Source organism: Phyllobates terribilis, unplaced genomic scaffold (genome assembly GCF_046119375.1).
Source record: "Phyllobates terribilis strain yellow unplaced genomic scaffold, ASM4611937v1 Scaffold_11__3_contigs__length_659146591, whole genome shotgun sequence".
NCBI lineage: Eukaryota > Metazoa > Chordata > Amphibia > Anura > Dendrobatidae > Phyllobates > Phyllobates terribilis.
The window spans coordinates 548,967,583-548,986,176 of record NW_027362771.1 but is presented as its reverse complement, the minus strand read 5'-3'; the positions used below and the strand labels follow the sequence as shown (position 1 = coordinate 548,986,176).

At 47.7% G+C, this 18,594-nt stretch overlaps 2 protein-coding genes across 8 annotated transcripts in view; one reads left to right on the top strand and one right to left on the bottom strand.

Annotated features, from left to right (window-relative positions):
- Nucleotides 1-18,594, bottom strand: part of PEBP4 (phosphatidylethanolamine binding protein 4) — a 110,756-nt gene that overhangs the window by 75,659 nt on the left and 16,503 nt on the right. For 3 of the 7 annotated variants that reach the window (XM_073654026.1, XM_073654021.1, XM_073654027.1), the window contains exon 1: nucleotides 6,187-6,328. The exons of 1 other annotated variant lie outside the window; for it this stretch is intronic. The gene's annotated coding sequence lies outside the window, so the exon portion shown is untranslated. Of the gene's footprint in view, nucleotides 1-5,640; nucleotides 5,824-6,186; nucleotides 6,329-18,594 lie in introns of those variants that run through there. 3 more of the 7 variants (XM_073654023.1, XM_073654024.1, XM_073654022.1) reach the window with 3 other exon arrangements.
- The window catches only part of RHOBTB2 (Rho related BTB domain containing 2), a 48,399-nt gene continuing 41,606 nt past the window's right edge, over nucleotides 11,802-18,594 (top strand). The window contains exons 1-4 of the mRNA XM_073654017.1: nucleotides 11,802-11,925; nucleotides 12,007-12,071; nucleotides 16,061-16,189; nucleotides 16,270-16,340. The gene's annotated coding sequence lies outside the window, so the exon portion shown is untranslated. The remainder of the gene's footprint in view (nucleotides 11,926-12,006; nucleotides 12,072-16,060; nucleotides 16,190-16,269; nucleotides 16,341-18,594) is intronic.

Genomic DNA, 18,594 nt, shown 5'->3' with positions numbered 1-18,594 from the left:
GCTCTTGCTCACCGCTCCAGGCGGTCTCGCCCTGCTCTGCTCTTGCTCACCGCTCCAGGCGGTCTCGCCCTGCTCTGCTCTTGCTCACCGCTCCAGGCGGTCTCGCCCTGCTCTGCTCTTGCTCACCGCTCCAGGCGGTCTCGCCCTGCTCTGCTCTTGCTCACCGCTCCAGGCGGTCTCGCCCTGCTCTGCTCTTGCTCACCGCTCCAGGCGGTCTCGCCCTGCTCTGCTCTTGCTCACCGCTCCTGGCGGTCTCGTCCTGCTCTGCTCTTGCTCACCGCTCCTGGCGGTCTCGTCCTGCTCTGCTCTTGCTCACCGCTCCTGGCGGTCTCGTCCTGCTCTGCTCTTGCTCACCGCTCCAGGCGGCCTCGTCCTGCTCTGCTCTTGCTCACCGCTCCAGGCGGCCTCGTCCTGCTCTGCTCTTGCTCACCGCTCCAGGCGGCCTCGTCCTGCTCTGCTCTTGCTCACCGCTCCAGGCGGTCTCGTCCTGCTCTGCCCTTGCTCACCGCTCCAGGCGGCCTCGTCCTGCTCTGCTCTTGCTCACCGCTCCAGGCGGTCTCGTCCTGCCCTGCTCTCGCTCACCTCTCTGGGCGGCCTCACTCTGCTGTGTTTGTCCGCCACATCTGTGGTTCTGTTCCTGAGTCCCAGTGTGTACTGGGTCCTATCCCGCCTGTGTTCCTACCTGCTAGTGCCTTCCTGTCTGCACTCTAGCTGTGCTTGCCTGTACCTCCCTGCCTGCATACCCACCTGCCTGCATACCAGTCGTGCCTGCCTATTCCCACCAGTCTGTGTGCCAGCCTAACCAGTCTGTTCCTGTATTCCCCTGTGTGGGTCAACAGCCGTGTCCGGGGTCTGTCCTGGAGTAGCACCTGGTCCCTCTGCTCGGTTCCTCCTTGGTGCACTGGCGTCGTATGCCGTCGTGCAACCCTGGTCGGATCGGGTGAATACCTAGTTACGCCCCTCCAGGCATTCAGTCTCCGGCACGGTCCAGTGGAATCACACGCACACGCCGCTCAGCCCGGGCGTGTGCATTACAGCATGCTCAGGCCATGGTTCCCGTTGAGCCCCACGGCCTTCGCTCTCTGAGACGTTTTCCAGCGAATACATGCATTAAAAATAAATAAATACAATTTTTTTTTTCTCTAGCTGAGTTCCTGGCTAATTACGCACCCGTCCAGATGGATCTATCTGCTCTCGTTCCTGCGGATCCGCCACGTTACTATGGGGATCCAAGACAAAGTCGTGCATTTGTGGAGCAATGCATGCTACACTTTAAGTTCTACCCTCTATGTTTTCCCACCGATCGGGTTAAGGTGGCATTCATTATGTCTAACCTAGCGGGTGATGCCTTGGAATGGATCAACCCCCTATGGGAAACACAGGATCCTATCGTCCTGGACATAATGGCCTTCCTGGTGGCCTTTCTAATGGTCTTCGATGATCCTAACCCGGAGGCTCCAGCTGAAGCTTCACTTCCCAATATCCCGGAGCAGCCCCGATGGGTAAGGTGTGTGGGTAGCGCAATAGTCCTCCAGCCCAATGAGACTACTGCCCACCCAGAATCCTCACAGGGTGACTACGCTCTCCGGAATACTTCTCCCAACCTCAAGAGGCAGTCAGGACGTGCTAGACGTAGAGGCAAGCCGTCACGCCAGGGTCTGTCCTCCCTGAGACCTCCTGACCCCAACCTTGAAGTCCCTACTGAAGCTTCATCTCCCTGTATCCCGGAGAAGCCCCAACGGGTAATGTGCGTGGGTAGTGCACCAGTTCTCCTGCCCGAAGAGACTACTGCCCATCCAGACTCCACACAGGAGAACTTCCTGCACCCGGCATCAGATGCTTCACCCACTTTAACCGGTGTGCATGTCCAAGGATGCTCCGAAGCTGTGATTACCTCAGAGTCTGTGCACCTCTACTACCTGGCGGAGGACCCCCAGTTGCCTCCTGAATCCTCCGGGATACCACTCGATGACAAATGGAGGGAGACTTCTCTACACCTGGTACTCGATACTTTGTCCGCTCCGTCCTGTGAGCCTGACAATGGGTACCCCAAAGTGGTAGTTACCCCCGAGTCTCTACACCCCTCCGACCAGGCGGAAGACCTCCAGTTGTCTCCAGAACCCTTCGGGGTGCTACCTGGTAGCGAAAGGACAGAGACTCTCCTATACTCTGTACCTGATACCTCGCTCGCTTCGTCCAGTGAGTCCAATCTAGTGTACTCTGAAGCAGAGGTTACCCATGAGTCTCTACACCCCTCTGACCAGGCGGAGGACCTCCAGTTGTCTCCAGAACCCTCCGGGGTGCCACCGGGTGGTGAATGGACAGAGACTTTCCTATACTCGGTACCCGATACCTCGCCTGCTTCGTCCAGTGAGTCCGACCTAGTGTACTCTGAAGCAGATGTTTTCTCCGAGCCTCTGCACTCTTCTGACCCGGCGGAGGACTTCCAGTTGATTCCTGAATCCTCCGGGGTACCACCAGATAACAAAGAGACAGTGATTTTTCCTCATCCTGTACCTGATAACCCGTCTATTTCTTCCTGTGAGCTTGACAAGATGTACCTCGAAGCAGAGTTTACCCCCAAGTCTCTGCTCCCCTCCATCCCGGTGGAGGACTTCCAGTTGTCTCCTGTACCCTCTGGGGTGCCACCTGAAAATATGTGGAGAGAGACTTCCTTGTGTGCTGTTCCTGGTACTCCACCCGTTTCGTCTGTTGCTGAGGATGGCTGCATAGGAGGTAGCATCCTAGCTAACCAGATGAGACCAGTTTTTCCTGTGGACAGTGGGAGTGATCTCCTTGAAGTGAAGGATTGGCCCTCGAATTCCCTGCGGAAGATTCTGGCAGGGCTGAAGAAGAGGGGGCGTAAGGGGGGGGGGTACTCTAACATACCTGGCGGCGCCCTTGCATGGTGGTCCATCTCCCACTGTGCAAGAGCGCGCACTTGATCTCCAGTCCAGAATGTCTCTCTGGCTTCCCTCCATGCTGTCTGTTTGTGTCTGTTTCTGCTGCTTAAGGGCGGCGCCCGATCACTTCCTGCTTTTTGTACCTGCTGTGGGTCACACCCCTTGTGCGTCCTCAGCCTATTGCTGTCTGTCACTTGGTATATAACCCAGCTGCTCCAATCAATCCCTGCCTGAGCATTGTGTTTCATTCAGTGTGTGCTTGCACTCTGAAGGTGCCAGGTCCCGTTCTGTGTTTCTCTTGTCTGCCTATCCTGGAGGCTGTATTTCCAGGCCTGTCTGAACACGCTCCTAGCCTGTTCCTCCCGCCTTCTAGGGGCCGATTACCTAGACCCGCTCCTGTATCTTGTCTGTCCTGTCTGAACACGCTCCTAGCCTGTTCCTCCCGCCTTCTAGGGGCCGATTACCTAGAGCCGCTCCTGTATCTTGTCTGTCCTGTCTGAACACGCTCCTAGCCTGTTCCTCCCGCCTTCTAGGGGCCGATTACCTAGACCCGCTCCTGTATCTTGTCTGTCCTGTCTGAACACGCTCCTTGCCTGTTCGTCCCGCCTCTCTGGGGGCCGTATTCCCAGACCCGCTCCTGTATCCCGCTGCAGTGTCGGTCTCTTCCGTACACTCAGTTCCAGTCTGAACTCTCTCCTCTCCTTTACCTGTTTTGCCTCTATGTCCGTTCCTTTACTTTTTCTGCAGTCTGAACTCGTACCTAACTCCTGCTTGTTGTCTCTGTACTCCCTGTTTGTGAGTTTGTGGTCCACTCGCTACTTCACTGCAAGTACCCTGTGGGTATCTGGCTCTGCCTTTCCCTTCCTGTCTGTTCCGTGTGAACAGAGCCCTGTCTCGTCCTGCTCTGCTCTTGCTCACCGCTCCAGGCGGTCTCGTCCTGCTCTGCTCTTGCTCACCGCTCCAGGCGGTCTCGTCCTGCTCTGCTCTTGCTCACCGCTCCAGGCGGTCTCGTCCTGCTCTGCTCTTGCTCACCGCTCCAGGCGGTCTCGTCCTGCTCTGCTCTTGCTCACCGCTCCAGGCGGTCTCGCCCTGCTCTGCTCTTGCTCACCGCTCCAGGCGGTCTCGCCCTGCTCTGCTCTTGCTCACCGCTCCTGGCGGTCTCGTCCTGCTCTGCTCTTGCTCACCGCTCCTGGCGGTCTCGTCCTGCTCTGCTCTTGCTCACCGTTCCTGGCGGTCTCGTCCTGCTCTGCTCTTGCTCACCGCTCCTGGCGGTCTCGTCCTGCTCTGCTCTTGCTCACCGCTCCTGGCGGCCTCGTCCTGCTCTGCTCTTGCTCACCGCTCCAGGCGGCCTCGTCCTGCTCTGCTCTTGCTCACCGCTCCAGGCGGCCTCGTCCTGCTCTGCTCTTGCTCACCGCTCCAGGCGGCCTCGTCCTGCTCTGCTCTTGCTCACCGCTCCAGGCGGTCTCGCCCTGCTCTGCTCTTGCTCACCGCTCCAGGCGGTCTCGCCCTGCTCTGCTCTTGCTCACCGCTCCAGGCGGTCTCGTCCTGCTCTGCTCTTGCTCACCGCTCCAGGCGGTCTCGTCCTGCTCTGCTCTTGCTCACCGCTCCAGGCGGTCTCGTCCTGCTCTGCTCTTGCTCACCGCTCCTGGCGGCCTCGTCCTGCTCTGCTCTTGCTCACCGCTCCTGGCGGCCTCGTCCTGCTCTGCTCTTGCTCACCGCTCCAGGCGGCCTCGTCCTGCTCTGCTCTTGCTCACCGCTCCAGGCGGCCTCGTCCTGCTCTGCTCTTGCTCACCGCTCCAGGCGGCCTCGTCCTGCTCTGCTCTTTGTCACCGCTCCAGGCGGCCTCGTCCTGCTCTGCTCTTGCTCACCGCTCCAGGCGGCCTCGTCCTGCTCTGCTCTTGCTCACCGCTCCAGGCGGCCTCGTCCTGCTCTGCTCTTGCTCACCGCTCCAGGCGGCCTCGTCCTGCTCTGCTCTTGCTCACCGCTCCAGGCGGTCTCGTCCTGCCCTGCTCTCGCTCACCTCTCTGGGCGGCCTCACTCTGCTGTGTTTGTCCGCCACATCTGTGGTTCTGTTCCTGAGTCCCAGTGTGTACTGGGTCCTATCCCGCCTGTGTTCCTACCTGCTAGTGCCTTCCTGTCTGCACTCTAGCCGTGCTTGCCTGTACCCCCCTGCCTGCATACCCACCTGCGTGCATACCAGTCGTGCCTGCCTATTCCCACCAGTCTGTGTGCCAGCCTAACCAGTCTGTTCCTGTATTCCCCTGTGTGGGTCAACAGCCGTGTCCGGGGTCTGTCCTGGAGTAGCACCTGGTCCCTCTGCTCGGTTCCTCCTTGGTGCACTGGCGTCGTATGCCGTCGTGCGACCCTGGTCGGATCGGGTGAATACCTAGTTACGCCCCTCCAGGCATTCACTCTCCGGCACAGTCCAGTGGAATCACACGCACACGCCGCTCAGCCCGGGCGTGTGCATTACAGTCTAGAACCAAAATTAGAAAAATATTGTCTCTGTCCAAATATATATGGACCTACTGTAACTGTACATGCAGATTTTTGGAAAGTCTGCCACATATCATAGATGTAATTCTACAAATCTTACACATGCAATTTTCCCTGCAGGAGATTTGTAGAGAAAGTTCCCTGTGTGCACAAGGCCTTAAAATCTGCACCGCATGAGAATTTTTACTGTACATTTTTTTTTCCCGTATTGTGCGATTGATATTTGATAAATGTTACCCACTTTGCTGATACTGTCTGCAATACGTTGCAGATTTACCCCCAGCACTGGAAAACCACAGCTGGAGAGTAGAAGTTTGCAGAACTTTCTTCCAACCAAGAATAAGTCTGGGATATGTTCACACCGTCACATGCTCTGTTTCCGCAGCAGAAAAGTATCTTAGAAATTATATTCACTTTGCTGTTCCTGTAAAACATTTTGTTCATACATGGACAAAAAGAGTTCAAAAACCGCAGCGTGTGAATATAGCCTTCATCAACTGTCCGATTCTGCTTACTAGGCGGTGCCGTCTAGGGGAGAGGGCGCTCTCAGTGCCCATTAAGTTCCCCATTTGTCTTGTGGTGCCCCCCTGGCTGCACTTACATAACTATTTGATGCTATTTTGGAACATGCATTACTATTTAGCCCCCCTAGCTATGCCCTTATACAAAAACTATGTGACATGCACAGTTACATGGCATAATACCAGTCCCCCCACATAGAACAGACAGCCAGAGACCCCCTAATGTGTCAGCTGCAGTAAACAAGTCCCATAGAGGGGTCTCTGACCTGCGACTGTCTGCAGCAACACCTCCTGCTCCTCCGGCCGTCACCCGGGCTCTGCACGCCCCTCCAGCTCAGCTGATCTGTTATTTTGATGGTTGCCCCGCCCCCTCCACGTGGCTAGCAGCTGATTGGCTGTAAGGCTCTTCTCTCTGGTTGGCCGCTCCTGCTGTCAATCACGGTCGGTGTAGCACAGAGTGTAGTCCTGCTGCAGTCAAGGTGCTTGTATGATGGGGGTGGTAGTCTTATTTATAGGGTCTTCTACATACATAGGTTCACATTTTACTGCAAGCAATCTTTTTTTTTTCAAAGTTTTCCAATTTTTGCAATTAATAATTTTACAATATCAGGACATATATTGTGTTATTCCTCTACCTCCGGTGGGGGGCATTTATTATTATTATTTTTTTTTTATGTCTGCGACAAGGATCACCGAGAAACTACCTGTAAATCTTCTTAAACATTTCTATTATTATTATTATATTTATTTTTTTACCACTAAAAAGTTGGGAAAAACAGTGGAAATAATAAAAGAAAAGTTTTCTAAGGAGTTTTTAGAAAATGAAAAAATCCAACAGAATTCACAATATGCTTTTGTCTAGATCAGATGTGGGTTTAATGCTTCTTATTTTCAGCCTTTTTTTTGCAGCCTGAAGCTTGGAGCAGAGTCCTGGGGGAATCCGCAAGGAAAAAAAGTAACATAATTTATTTCTTTTCTTTAAAACTTCATAAAAGTTTAAAACTTGTTGATTTTCCTTTGTAGGAAGCTTCTTCTAAGAGGCTAGACTATGGTCCAGGACCTCCCAAAAATAATGGCGATACCCAGGACTACTAGCAGAGTGGGCAGCAACTCTTCTGCACTGTCTGGGGCATGTTCACACGGATCAGACAGGTAATGTAAACTGAGGCTTTTCTCCCATAATATTTACTGCCCCCAAGTGGTGAATTATATTAAGTCCACATTTTTCTCAGGTTTTATAGAGAATTGTCATCAATCACAGCTTTGGCGACTATGGTGCTGTATTCCAAAATTTAAAACCGGGGTGAGTGAAAAAAAAAGTTGGTGGCAGTAATGGTAAAAAAAAAACCAAACCCTACAGAGATGTCCAGGTTTGTAATGAAAGTCTGCAAACACTTCATGTGACTTGTGAATCCTCACAGTATGCACACTGTCAAGATTTTCTAGCCGGTGGTCATGTGACTGCAAGTATGCAATTTACATACTTCCGGCCACATTCCAACTAGACGTGTGTGGACTCGCTCAATACAAGCGAATTGAGTGAGGCCGCACACGTCTAGTTGGAATGTGGCCGGAAGTATGTAAATCGATTACTTGCAATTACATAACGTGTATATAGAAAAGCACAGTGTGCCATTATATACCGCCCTGAGAGAGGCTCTAAAAAGACTCTTTTGCATCAATAGACATAAATTAGGAGCTTTCCTGGCTTATACGGTAAATGTGTCCACGTGTTGTCCATTCAAAAACGCTTACAAACAAAAAAAACAGCAGTGTGAATAAGGACTTATACCACATTCACACATTCGTGTGTCATGGTCCAATACAGACCGCGATGCACGGACCGGACGCAGGTCTCCTAACCCAAACTTGACAACCTGATAGACATACAGTACAGACCAAAAGTTTGGACACACCTTCTCATTTTAAGATTTTTCTGTATTTTCATGATTTGAAAATTGTACATTCACACTGAAGGCATCAAAACTATGAATTAACACATGTGGAATTATATACTTAACAAAAAAGTGTGAAACAACTGAAAATATGTCTTCTATTCTAGGTTCTTCAAAGTAGCCACCTTTTGCTTTGATGACTGCTTTGCACATTCTTGGCATTCTCTTGATGAGCTTCAAGAGGTAGTCACCGAAAATGGTTTTCACTTCACAGGTAGGCCCTGTCAGGTTTAATAAGTGGGATTTCTTGCCTTATAAATGAGGTTGGGACCATCAGTTGTGTTGTGCAGAAGTCAGGTGGATATACAGCTAATAGTCCTACTGAATAGACTGTTAGAATTTGTATTATGGCAAGAAAAAAGCAGCTAAGTAAAGAAAAACGAGTGGCCATCATTACTTTAAGAAATGAAGGTCAGTCAGTCCGAAAAATTGGGCAAACTTTGAAAGTGTCCCCAACTGCAGTTGCAAAAACCATCAAGCGCTACAAAGAAACTGGCTCACATGAGGACCGCCCCAGGAAAGGAAGACCTAGAGTCACCTCTGCTTCTGAGGATAAGTTTATCTGAGTCACCAGCCTCAGAAATCGCAGGTTAACAGCAGCTCAGATTAGAGACCAGGTCAATGCCACACAGAGTTCTAGCAGCAGACACATCTCTACAACAACTGTTAAGAGGAGACTTTGTGCAGCATGGTAAAATAGCTGCTAGGAAACCACTGCTAAAGACAGGCAACAAGCAGAAGAGACTTGTTTGGGCTAAAGAACACAAGGAATGGACATTAGACCAGTGGAAATCTGTGCTTTGGTCTGATGAGTCCAAATTTGAGATCTTTGGTTCCAACCACCGTGTCTTTGTGCGATGCAGAAAAGGTGAACGGATGGACTCCACATGCCTGGTTCCCACCGTGAAGCATGGAGGAGCAGGTGTGATGGTGTGGGGGTGCTTTGCTGGTGACCCTGTTGGGGATTTATTCAAAATTGAAGGCATACTGACCCAGCATGGCTACCACAGCATCTTGTTGCGGCATGCTACTCCATCCGGCTTGCGTTTAGTTGGACCATCATTTATTTTTCAACAGGACAATGACCCTAAACACACCTCCAGGCTGTGTAAGGGCTATTTGACCAAGGAAGGAGAGTGATGGGGTGCTACGCCAGATGACCTGTCCTCCACAGTCACCAGACCTGAACCCAATTGAGAGCTGGACCGCAGAGTGAAGGCAAAAGGGCCAACAAGTGCTAAGCATCTCTGGGAACTCAAGATTGTTGGAAGACCATTTCTGGTGACTACCTCTTGAAACTCATCAAGAGAATGCCAAGAGTGTGCAAAGCAGTCATCAAAGCAAAAGGTGGCTACTTTGAAGAACCTAGAATATAAGACATATTTTCATTTGTTTCACGCTTTTTTGTTAAGTATATAATTCCACATGTGTTAATTCATAGTTTTGATGCCTTCAGTGTGAATGTACAATTTTCATAGTCATGAAAATACAGAAAAATCTTTAAATGAAAAGGTGTGTCCAAACTTTTGGTCTGTACTGTACATGAGGCTGTCAAGTGTGATCAGGAGAGCCAGGGCCGCTTCATGCATCTCAGTCAGTACAAACGGATGTGTGAATGCAGCTTTTACACACAATAATGTGCTGCCGAGAACGACTAATTTTTATGTAGCACAAAAGATCATTTCACCCGACAAACGAGCATTTTGTTTTTTTGTCAGGTGACCGGCAGCCTGCAAAATGATTGGGAAATGAGCAACTGTTTATGATAATGGTGCAGTATAAATGGAGGTTTTACCAAGTCACAGCAATACGCTATGGCGGGCGGCTGTGGTAGCCGACCCTGAGACTAAGCAGCCACTGTGATACTGGTCACAACATATGTCCTTAATTTTTCATTAAAAATAACTTTAATGTTATGAAATGTGTGTAAAGATAAGAAGATAGCGGGGGAATGCAGGGCGCTGAATTCTGCATTGAACTGTCTGCCAAAGGATTGTTCTTCATGAGGTATACGCTCATACAGGACGCCGCCCGCTCTCTACACTACACAGTATGAGCCTTAGACGTCAGGGGTTTTTAAGTATGAGAAAAACGTACTTTGTAAAATCAACTCGCTGTGCACATGTTCAGGTTTCTAAAAACGCTAAACTGTTAAAAGAAGAGACCCGACCATTCTTCTAGTGCATACATGGCAAACTCTGACCTGCAGGGTGATTATATTTGGCCCTCGACACCAGAACCACCACCCCTATGTGTAGCCATTATACTGTATGGAGGACTATGTGGGGCCCATTATACTGTATGGAGGACTATGTGGGGCCATTATTCTGTATGGAGGACTATGTGGGGCCATTATTCTGTATGGAGGACTATGTGGGGCCCATTATTCTGTATGGAGGACTATGTGGGGCCCATTATTCTGTATGGAGGACTATGTGGGGCCCATTATTCTGTATGGAGGACTATGTGGGGCCCATTATTCTGTATGGAGGACTATGTGGGGCCCATTATTCTGTATGGAGGACTATGTGGGGCCCATTATACTGTATGGAGGACTATGTGGGGCCATTATTCTGTATGGAGGACTATGTGGGGCCATTATTCTGTATGGAGGACTATGTGGGGCCCATTATTCTGTATGGAGGACTACGTGGGGCCCATTATTCTGTATGGAGGACTATGTGGGGCCCATTATACTGTATGGAGGACTATGTGGGGCCCATTATACTGTATGGAGGACTATGTGGGGCCCATTATACTGTATGGAGGACTATGTGGGGCCCATTATACTGTATGGAGGACTATGTGGGGCCATTATACTGTATGGAGGACTATGTGGGGCCCATTATTCTGTATGGAGGACTATGTGGGGCCCATTATTCTGTATGGAGGGCTACGTGGGGCCCATTATTCTGTATGGAGGGCTATGTGGGGCCCATTATTCTGTATGGAGGGCTATGTGGGGCCCATTATTCTGTATGGAGGGCTATGTGGGGCCCATTATTCTGTATGGAGGGCTATGTGGGGCCCATTATTCTGTATGGAGGACTATGTGGGGCCCATTATTCTGTATGGAGGACTATGTGGGACCTATTATTCTGTATGGAGGACTATGTGGGGCCCATTATCCTGTATACTGGTTGGCCTGCGACTTTGTCCAAGTTTTTCATTTTGACCCTCTGTGTGTTTTGAGTATGACATCCCTGCTCTAGTGTTTTCCTCTCGGAAGACTCTCTGTACTTTACAATACAAGCTCAAAAATGCCTTAATGTTTTTGGAGCATTTTGGCAGCATTTTTGCTTAAAAAACACGCTTGCGTTTTCTTCATTTTTCAATGGAGTGGAAAAAAAAAACGCCCGAAAAACCACAGTAAAAAAGACTTCACAAAATTAAATAAAAAAACACCGGCAGCTAAAACTGTGAGGAAAACGCTCAGGAAACGTCTGAAAATGACATAAAAAGACACTTAAAAAAAACTAAACAAAACTCTAGAGTTTCCTGAAGTGTCTTCTGCTTGAAAAACTCGGCGAGTTCATCTGAGTTTAAAAGATGCAGTGTGCACAGAGCCCGAGGCAGATATACGTGCCGCCAGCGTCTGTGCTGGTTACTTTGCATTGCTAATGCTTTTGAATTAAGTTGCCCTTTGGCTCGGTATGGTGCCGTGTCTCAGTTACTGGCTTATACCGGTACATGTGAATTCATCTATGTACTAAATGAGGAAATCCTGTCGGGAGTTTAATAAGAAAGGTGATGGAAAAAAACCTGCTCCTGCATGGTTGTGCGCTGCGGAGAATTGTAGTAGATCAGGTTAGATATCAGTGTGGCTCACACCCACTCCAGTCCATTGGTCACACTGCCCAACTCCCACCTGCGTGACGTCTGGAGGAATGGGGGGTGTACAAGATACCTGTCATTCTCCTCGCTCCACTACACACCTGTCTACATCTGTAGAGTGACTAAACAAGGCAGCGGAGTTCTGCAGAGGTGACAACTTTTTTTTTGCCGGAAAAGTCCAACAGTCACCTTGGAATCCTCAGCGCAGAAAAACAGGTAACAATCCGGACTCCAAGGGGGAAACTGAGACCTATGGTGGACCGAGCTCATACTAGTCTTTTTTGTTTTTCTGCACAGACCACCCTGAAAATGGAGGAAGGGGTGAGAGAGTTGATGCAGTTGACGGACTTTGATTATGAAGAGTGAGTATTTTATTGCATTTTCAATGGTAACCAAAGACTTCTTGTGGATGAGTATGTGAGTCTACGCCAATGTCAGAGATACTTGTAGCCTCAGTAAATGTCAAAATTTGACAATTGGACAGCCATGTTATAGGGGATATCAAACCTGTCACTTATGATTATGAGGAGGGAACAAACTGCTGGAGGGAACAATCCTGCATTGTGCAGGGGGTTGGACACGATGACCCTGGAGGTCCTTTCCAACTCTAACATTCCAGGATTCTATTTGCAACTACTAGGTGCCCACCTTAGGTTGGAACGTGGATATCTCTCCCAAATTGCCCATGCATTCAAAACTTTGACTTGTTCAAGTGTCCGTGTGTTTTCAAGGGGTAGAGCGATACCTTTGGCAGCAGCGTATCCCTAAAATTCAACCAACCCAATCCTTCTTCAACTAGAAGGTCTCCATACACAGATGGTCGACTTTTTCTCCAATGTGTACGGGAAGCCTTTGGCTATTAGGAGCCAGTCGGACAACTCCTGGTCTTAACCTGAGTTTTTCAGTGGCTTGAAAATAACATAAACCTCATAGTTTATGGGCAGTGTGGTGGCTCAGTAGTTAGCACTGTATCTTTGCAGCACTGGGGTCCTGGGTTCAAATCCCACCAAGGACAACATCTGCAAGGAGTCTGTATGTTCTCCCCATCTTGGTTTTCCTCTGGTTTTCTCCCACACTCCACTTCAAAGATAGGGAATCTAGATTGTCTTAATGGGGACAGTGATGATAATGTCTGTATAGCACTGTGGCATATGATGGCACTATGTAAGCAAAGCATAATACTAGTTTATAGTCATAAAGCTCAATGGAAACTAGTTGGACACCAGTAGGAAACTACTATGTGTGGCCACCTGGATGCCACCCTTTGACTAGCCCTGGAAAAATGCCACTTTACTGTAGTTGGTATTTGTGCTGTGTTATTTGTAATAGTTTGGTTATATTCATATGACCGTATTTTCAATCCGAGTACTGTCCTTTAAGAGCTCCTGCAGGCGAACGTATGAAAAACTGTCCAATTTTTCATCCAGAAAGCTCGGACAATTTTTTCTCAAATTTTCATCATATTTTCATCCATGTATCCATTTTTTACGTCCGTGTGCGATCCGTTTTCATACAACCATGTACTTGATCACATACAGTTTCCTAGTTTTATAATAGAATTCAATCTGTAAAAATCGGATGCTGCTCTGATGGTCCGCGTGGGATCCGATTTTTCCATTAATGTGTGAGACCTGGATGAAATTAGTGTATGCTGCGATATTTTTTCTCACCGACACTCGGACTGAGGAAATAGCACTATTGTATAACATGGGTCAGTGTGATACCCGATAAAAATCGGATAGCACCCGTCCAAGTTATACGCTCGTCTGCAGAAGCCCTAAAAAAAACCTGACCTCACACGGACCAGTACTATTCCTTTGGGCTGATCAGATGTCTATTTTTTTTTTTTTTTAACAAGGATCGCATTAAAAAAAATTGCAGCATGCACATGTCTCTTAATCAAACGTACGGTGCCCAATTTTTGCTGATACATTGCAGTTCTCAACACAGGAAGCTGTTTTTGGTCTGGTAAGTTTTATTTATTGCTGATGTAGGAAAAAGGATGAAAAATCGTCAGTTTTTACTCGAAGTTTTTTTTATAGGGTCGTGTGAACTAAGCCTGAGGGCTCGTGCACATGACCGTATTATCGGTGATCCGACAAAACAGCAGATTGCATTCGGACCAATTCTATGGGGCCGTGCACATGTTTGATTTTTTCCTCGGACAGAGCCGGTTTGGGGAAAAAATGACAGCATGCGCAGGTTGCATCTGATACTCGGATCGCATTCGGACATGCAAGTCAATGAGTACGTGGAAACCATCGGACTGCACTCGGATGACATCTGAGTGCCATCCAATTTCCACAGATTGAAACAATGGAGAAGATGGAGAAATTATTTTCTCCATCTTCTCCTCATCCAAGAGAATCGCATACACTATGATCCCACTCTGATCAAACTCTGTTCAGAGTGTGATTAGCCTAACGGGCCTGATTCTCTCGGATGAGAGAAACTACAGTCGTGCGACCCTGACCAAATATGATATTTTATCATGCCCCCCATCAATGCATTGCCTTATGATTTGTAAATCATCATTCTGTAATGTTTTTTTGCGGCAGACAGGAGTGACTCTCTTAGCTTGCACCTGTTCACATTTGTCTTTCTGTTGGGAAGTGACCGTCAGTCTTTTGATATTTGCGGATGATGCTTGACTGACGTTAATATATTAACTACCATATCCACCCATACAACCCATGGCACTATGACTCTCCATCCAGGTCCTTGGTTGAATATTGATGAGTATTAGGACATGTAATAGATTTGAGTCTGGTTCTGCTTCACATCAATGTTGGTTGTGACCCACAAGATGGCATTACGGCAATGCTAAGTGGCTACATAACAAAAGTGAATATCGTTCTTTCATGAAAATGACCTGAAAGGTGTCCAATAATGTACACAATGGGTGGATTTTGTGCATCTTCATAAAGGAACTTAGATAGAAGTTCAATGTGCCGATGAAGTAGGAGGGTATACTGGGAAACGTAATGCAGAGTGCCAACAACCTTGAGATTTTACTTATTTTTCTCACTTATATAGCACCATTATTTCCACAGCGATTTACAGACATCATCATCACTGTCCCCACTGGGGCTCACAATATCAATTTTCTATCATTATGTCTTTGGAGTGTGGGAAGAAACCAAAGTACCCAGAGGAAACCCACGTCAGCTTCTATTCAACCCTGAGTTTCGCCTGTCGTCTTCTTCTGGGGAAAGCCAATATGCAAAACTCAGGTTCTTGGAGAAACATGGGGAGAACATACAAACTCCTTGCAGATGTTTTCTTGGGTGGGATTTGAACCCAGGACCCCGGCGCTAACCCCTGAGCGGTGCCGTCTAGGGGAGAGGGCGCTCTCAGTGCCCATTAAGTTCCCCATTTGTCTTGTGGTGCCCCCCTGGCTGCACTTACATAACTATTTGATGCTATTTTGGAACATGCATTACTATTTAGCCCCCCTAGCTATGCCCTTATACAAAAACTATGTGACATGCACAGTTACATGGCATAATACCAGTCCCCCCACATAGAACAGACAGCCAGAGACCCCCTAATGTGTCAGCTGCAGTAAACAAGTCCCATAGAGGGGTCTCTGACCTGCGACTGTCTGCAGCAACACCTCCTGCTCCTCCGGCCGTCACCCGGGCTCTGCACGCCCCTCCAGCTCAGCTGATCTGTTATTTTGATGGTTGCCCCGCCCCCTCCACGTGGCTAGCAGCTGATTGGCTGTAAGGCTCTTCTCTCTGGTTGGCCGCTCCTGCTGTCAATCACGGTCGGTGTAGCACAGAGTGTAGTCCTGCTGCAGTCAAGGTGCTTGTATGATGGGGGTGGTAGTCTTATTTATAGGGTCTTCTACATACATAGGTTCACATTTTACTGCAAGCAATCTTTTTTTTTTCAAAGTTTTCCAATTTTTGCAATTAATAATTTTACAATATCAGGACATATATTGTGTTATTCCTCTACCTCCGGTGGGGGGCATTTATTATTATTATTTTTTTTTTATGTCTGCGACAAGGATCACCGAGAAACTACCTGTAAATCTTCTTAAACATTTCTATTATTATTATTATATTTATTTTTTTACCACTAAAAAGTTGGGAAAAACAGTGGAAATAATAAAAGAAAAGTTTTCTAAGGAGTTTTTAGAAAATGAAAAAATCCAACAGAATTCACAATATGATTTTGTCTAGATCAGATGTGGGTTTAATGCTTCTTATTTTCAGCCTTTTTTTTGCAGCCTGAAGCTTGGAGCAGAGTCCTGGGGGAATCCGCAAGGAAAAAAAGTAACATAATTTATTTCTTTTCTTTAAAACTTCATAAAAGTTTAAAACTTGTTGATTTTCCTTTGTAGGAAGCTTCTTCTAAGAGGCTAGACTATGGTCCAGGACCTCCCAAAAATAATGGCGATACCCAGGACTACTAGCAGAGTGGGCAGCAACTCTTCTGCACTGTCTGGGGCATGTTCACACGGATCAGACAGGTAATGTAAACTGAGGCTTTTCTCCCATAATATTTACTGCCCCCAAGTGGTGAATTATATTAAGTCCACATTTTTCTCAGGTTTTATAGAGAATTGTCATCAATCACAGCTTTGGCGACTATGGTGCTGTATTCCAAAATTTAAAACCGGGGTGAGTGAAAAAAAAAGTTGGTGGCAGTAATGGTAAAAAAAAAACCAAACCCTACAGAGATGTCCAGGTTTGTAATGAAAGTCTGCAAACACTTCATGTGACTTGTGAATCCTCACAGTATGCACACTGTCAAGATTTTCTAGCCGGTGGTCATGTGACCGCAAGTATGCAATTTACTTACTTCCGGCCACATTCCAACTAGACGTGTGTGGACTCGCTCAATACAAGCGAATTGAGTGAGGCCGCACACGTCTAGTTGGAATGTGGCCGGAAGTATGTAAATCGATTACTTGCAATTACATAACGTGTATATAGAAAAGCACTGTGTGCCATTATATACCGCCCTGAGAGAGGCTCTAAAAAGACTCTTTTGCATCAATAGACATAAATTAGGAGCTTTCCTGGCTTATACGGTAAATGTGTCCACGTGTTGTCCATTCAAAAACGCTTACAAACAAAAAAAACGGCAGTGTGAATAAGGACTTATACCACATTCACACATTCGTGTGTCATGGTCCAATACAGACCGCGATGCACGGACCGGACGCAGGTCTCCTAACCCAAACTTGACAACCTGATAGACATACATGAGGCTGTCAAGTGTGATCAGGAGAGCCAGGGCCGCTTCATGCATCTCAGTCAGTACAAACGGATGTGTGAATGCAGCTTTTACACACAATAATGTGCTGCCGAGAACGACTAATTTTTATGTAGCACAAAAGATCATTTCACCCGACAAACGAGCATTTTGTTTTTTTGTCAGGTGACCGGCAGCCTGCAAAATGATTGGGAAATGAGCAACTGTTTATGATAATGGTGCAGTATAAATGGAGGTTTTACCAAGTCACAGCAATACGCTATGGCGGGCGGCTGTGGTAGCCGACCCTGAGACTAAGCAGCCACTGTGATACTGGTCACAACATATGTCCTTAATTTTTCATTAAAAATAACTTTAATGTTATGAAATGTGTGTAAAGATAAGAAGATAGCGGGGGAATGCAGGGCGCTGAATTCTGCATTGAACTGTCTGCCAAAGGATTGTTCTTCATGAGGTATACGCTCATACAGGACGCCGCCCGCTCTCTACACTACACAGTATGAGCCTTAGACGTCAGGGGTTTTTAAGTATGAGAAAAACGTACTTTGTAAAATCAACTCGCTGTGCACATGTTCAGGTTTCTAAAAACGCTAAACTGTTAAAAGAAGAGACCCGACCATTCTTCTAGTGCATACATGGCAAACTCTGACCTGCAGGGTGATTATATTTGGCCCTCGACACCAGAACCACCACCCCTATGTGGGGCCCATTATAGTGTATGGAGGACTATGTGGGGCCCATTATACTGTATGGAGGACTATGTGGGGCCCATTATACTGTATGGAGGACTATGTGGGGCCCATTATACTGTATGGAGGACTATGTGGGGCCCATTATTCTATATGGAGGACTATGTGGAGCCCATTATTCTGTATGGAGGACTATGTGGGGCCTATTATTCTGTATGGAGGACTATGTGGGGCCCATTATACTGTATGGAGGACTATGTGGGGCCCATTATTCTGTATGGAGGACTATGTGGGGCCCATTATACTGTATGGAGGACTATGTGGGGCCCATTATTCTATATGGAGGACTATGTGGAGCCCATTATTCTGTATGGAGGACTATGTGGGGCCTATTATTCTGTATGGAGGACTATGTGGGGCCCATTATTCTGTATGGAGGACTATGTGGGGCCCATTATTCTGTATGGAGGACTATGTGGGGCCCATTATTCTGTATGGAGGACTATGTGGGGCCTATTATTCTGTATGGAGGACTATGTGGGGCCAATTATACTGTATGGGGGACTATGTGGGGCCCATTATACTGTATGGAGGACTATGTGGGGCCCATTATTCTGTATGGAGGACTATGTGGGGCCTATTATTCTGTATGGGGGACTATGTGGGGCCCATTATACTGTATGGATGACTATGTGGGGCCATTATACTGTATGGATGACTATGTGGGGCCCATTATTCTGTATGGAGGACTATGTGGGGCCCATTATACTGTATGGAGGACTATGTGGGGCCAGTTATCCTGTATACTGGTTGGCCTGCGACTTTGTCCAAGTTTTTCATTTTGACCCTCTGTGTGTTTTGAGTATGACATCCCTGCTCTAGTGTTTTCCTCTCGGAAGACTCTCTGTACTTTACAATACAAGCTCAAAAATGCCTTAATGTTTTTGGAGCATTTTGGCAGCATTTT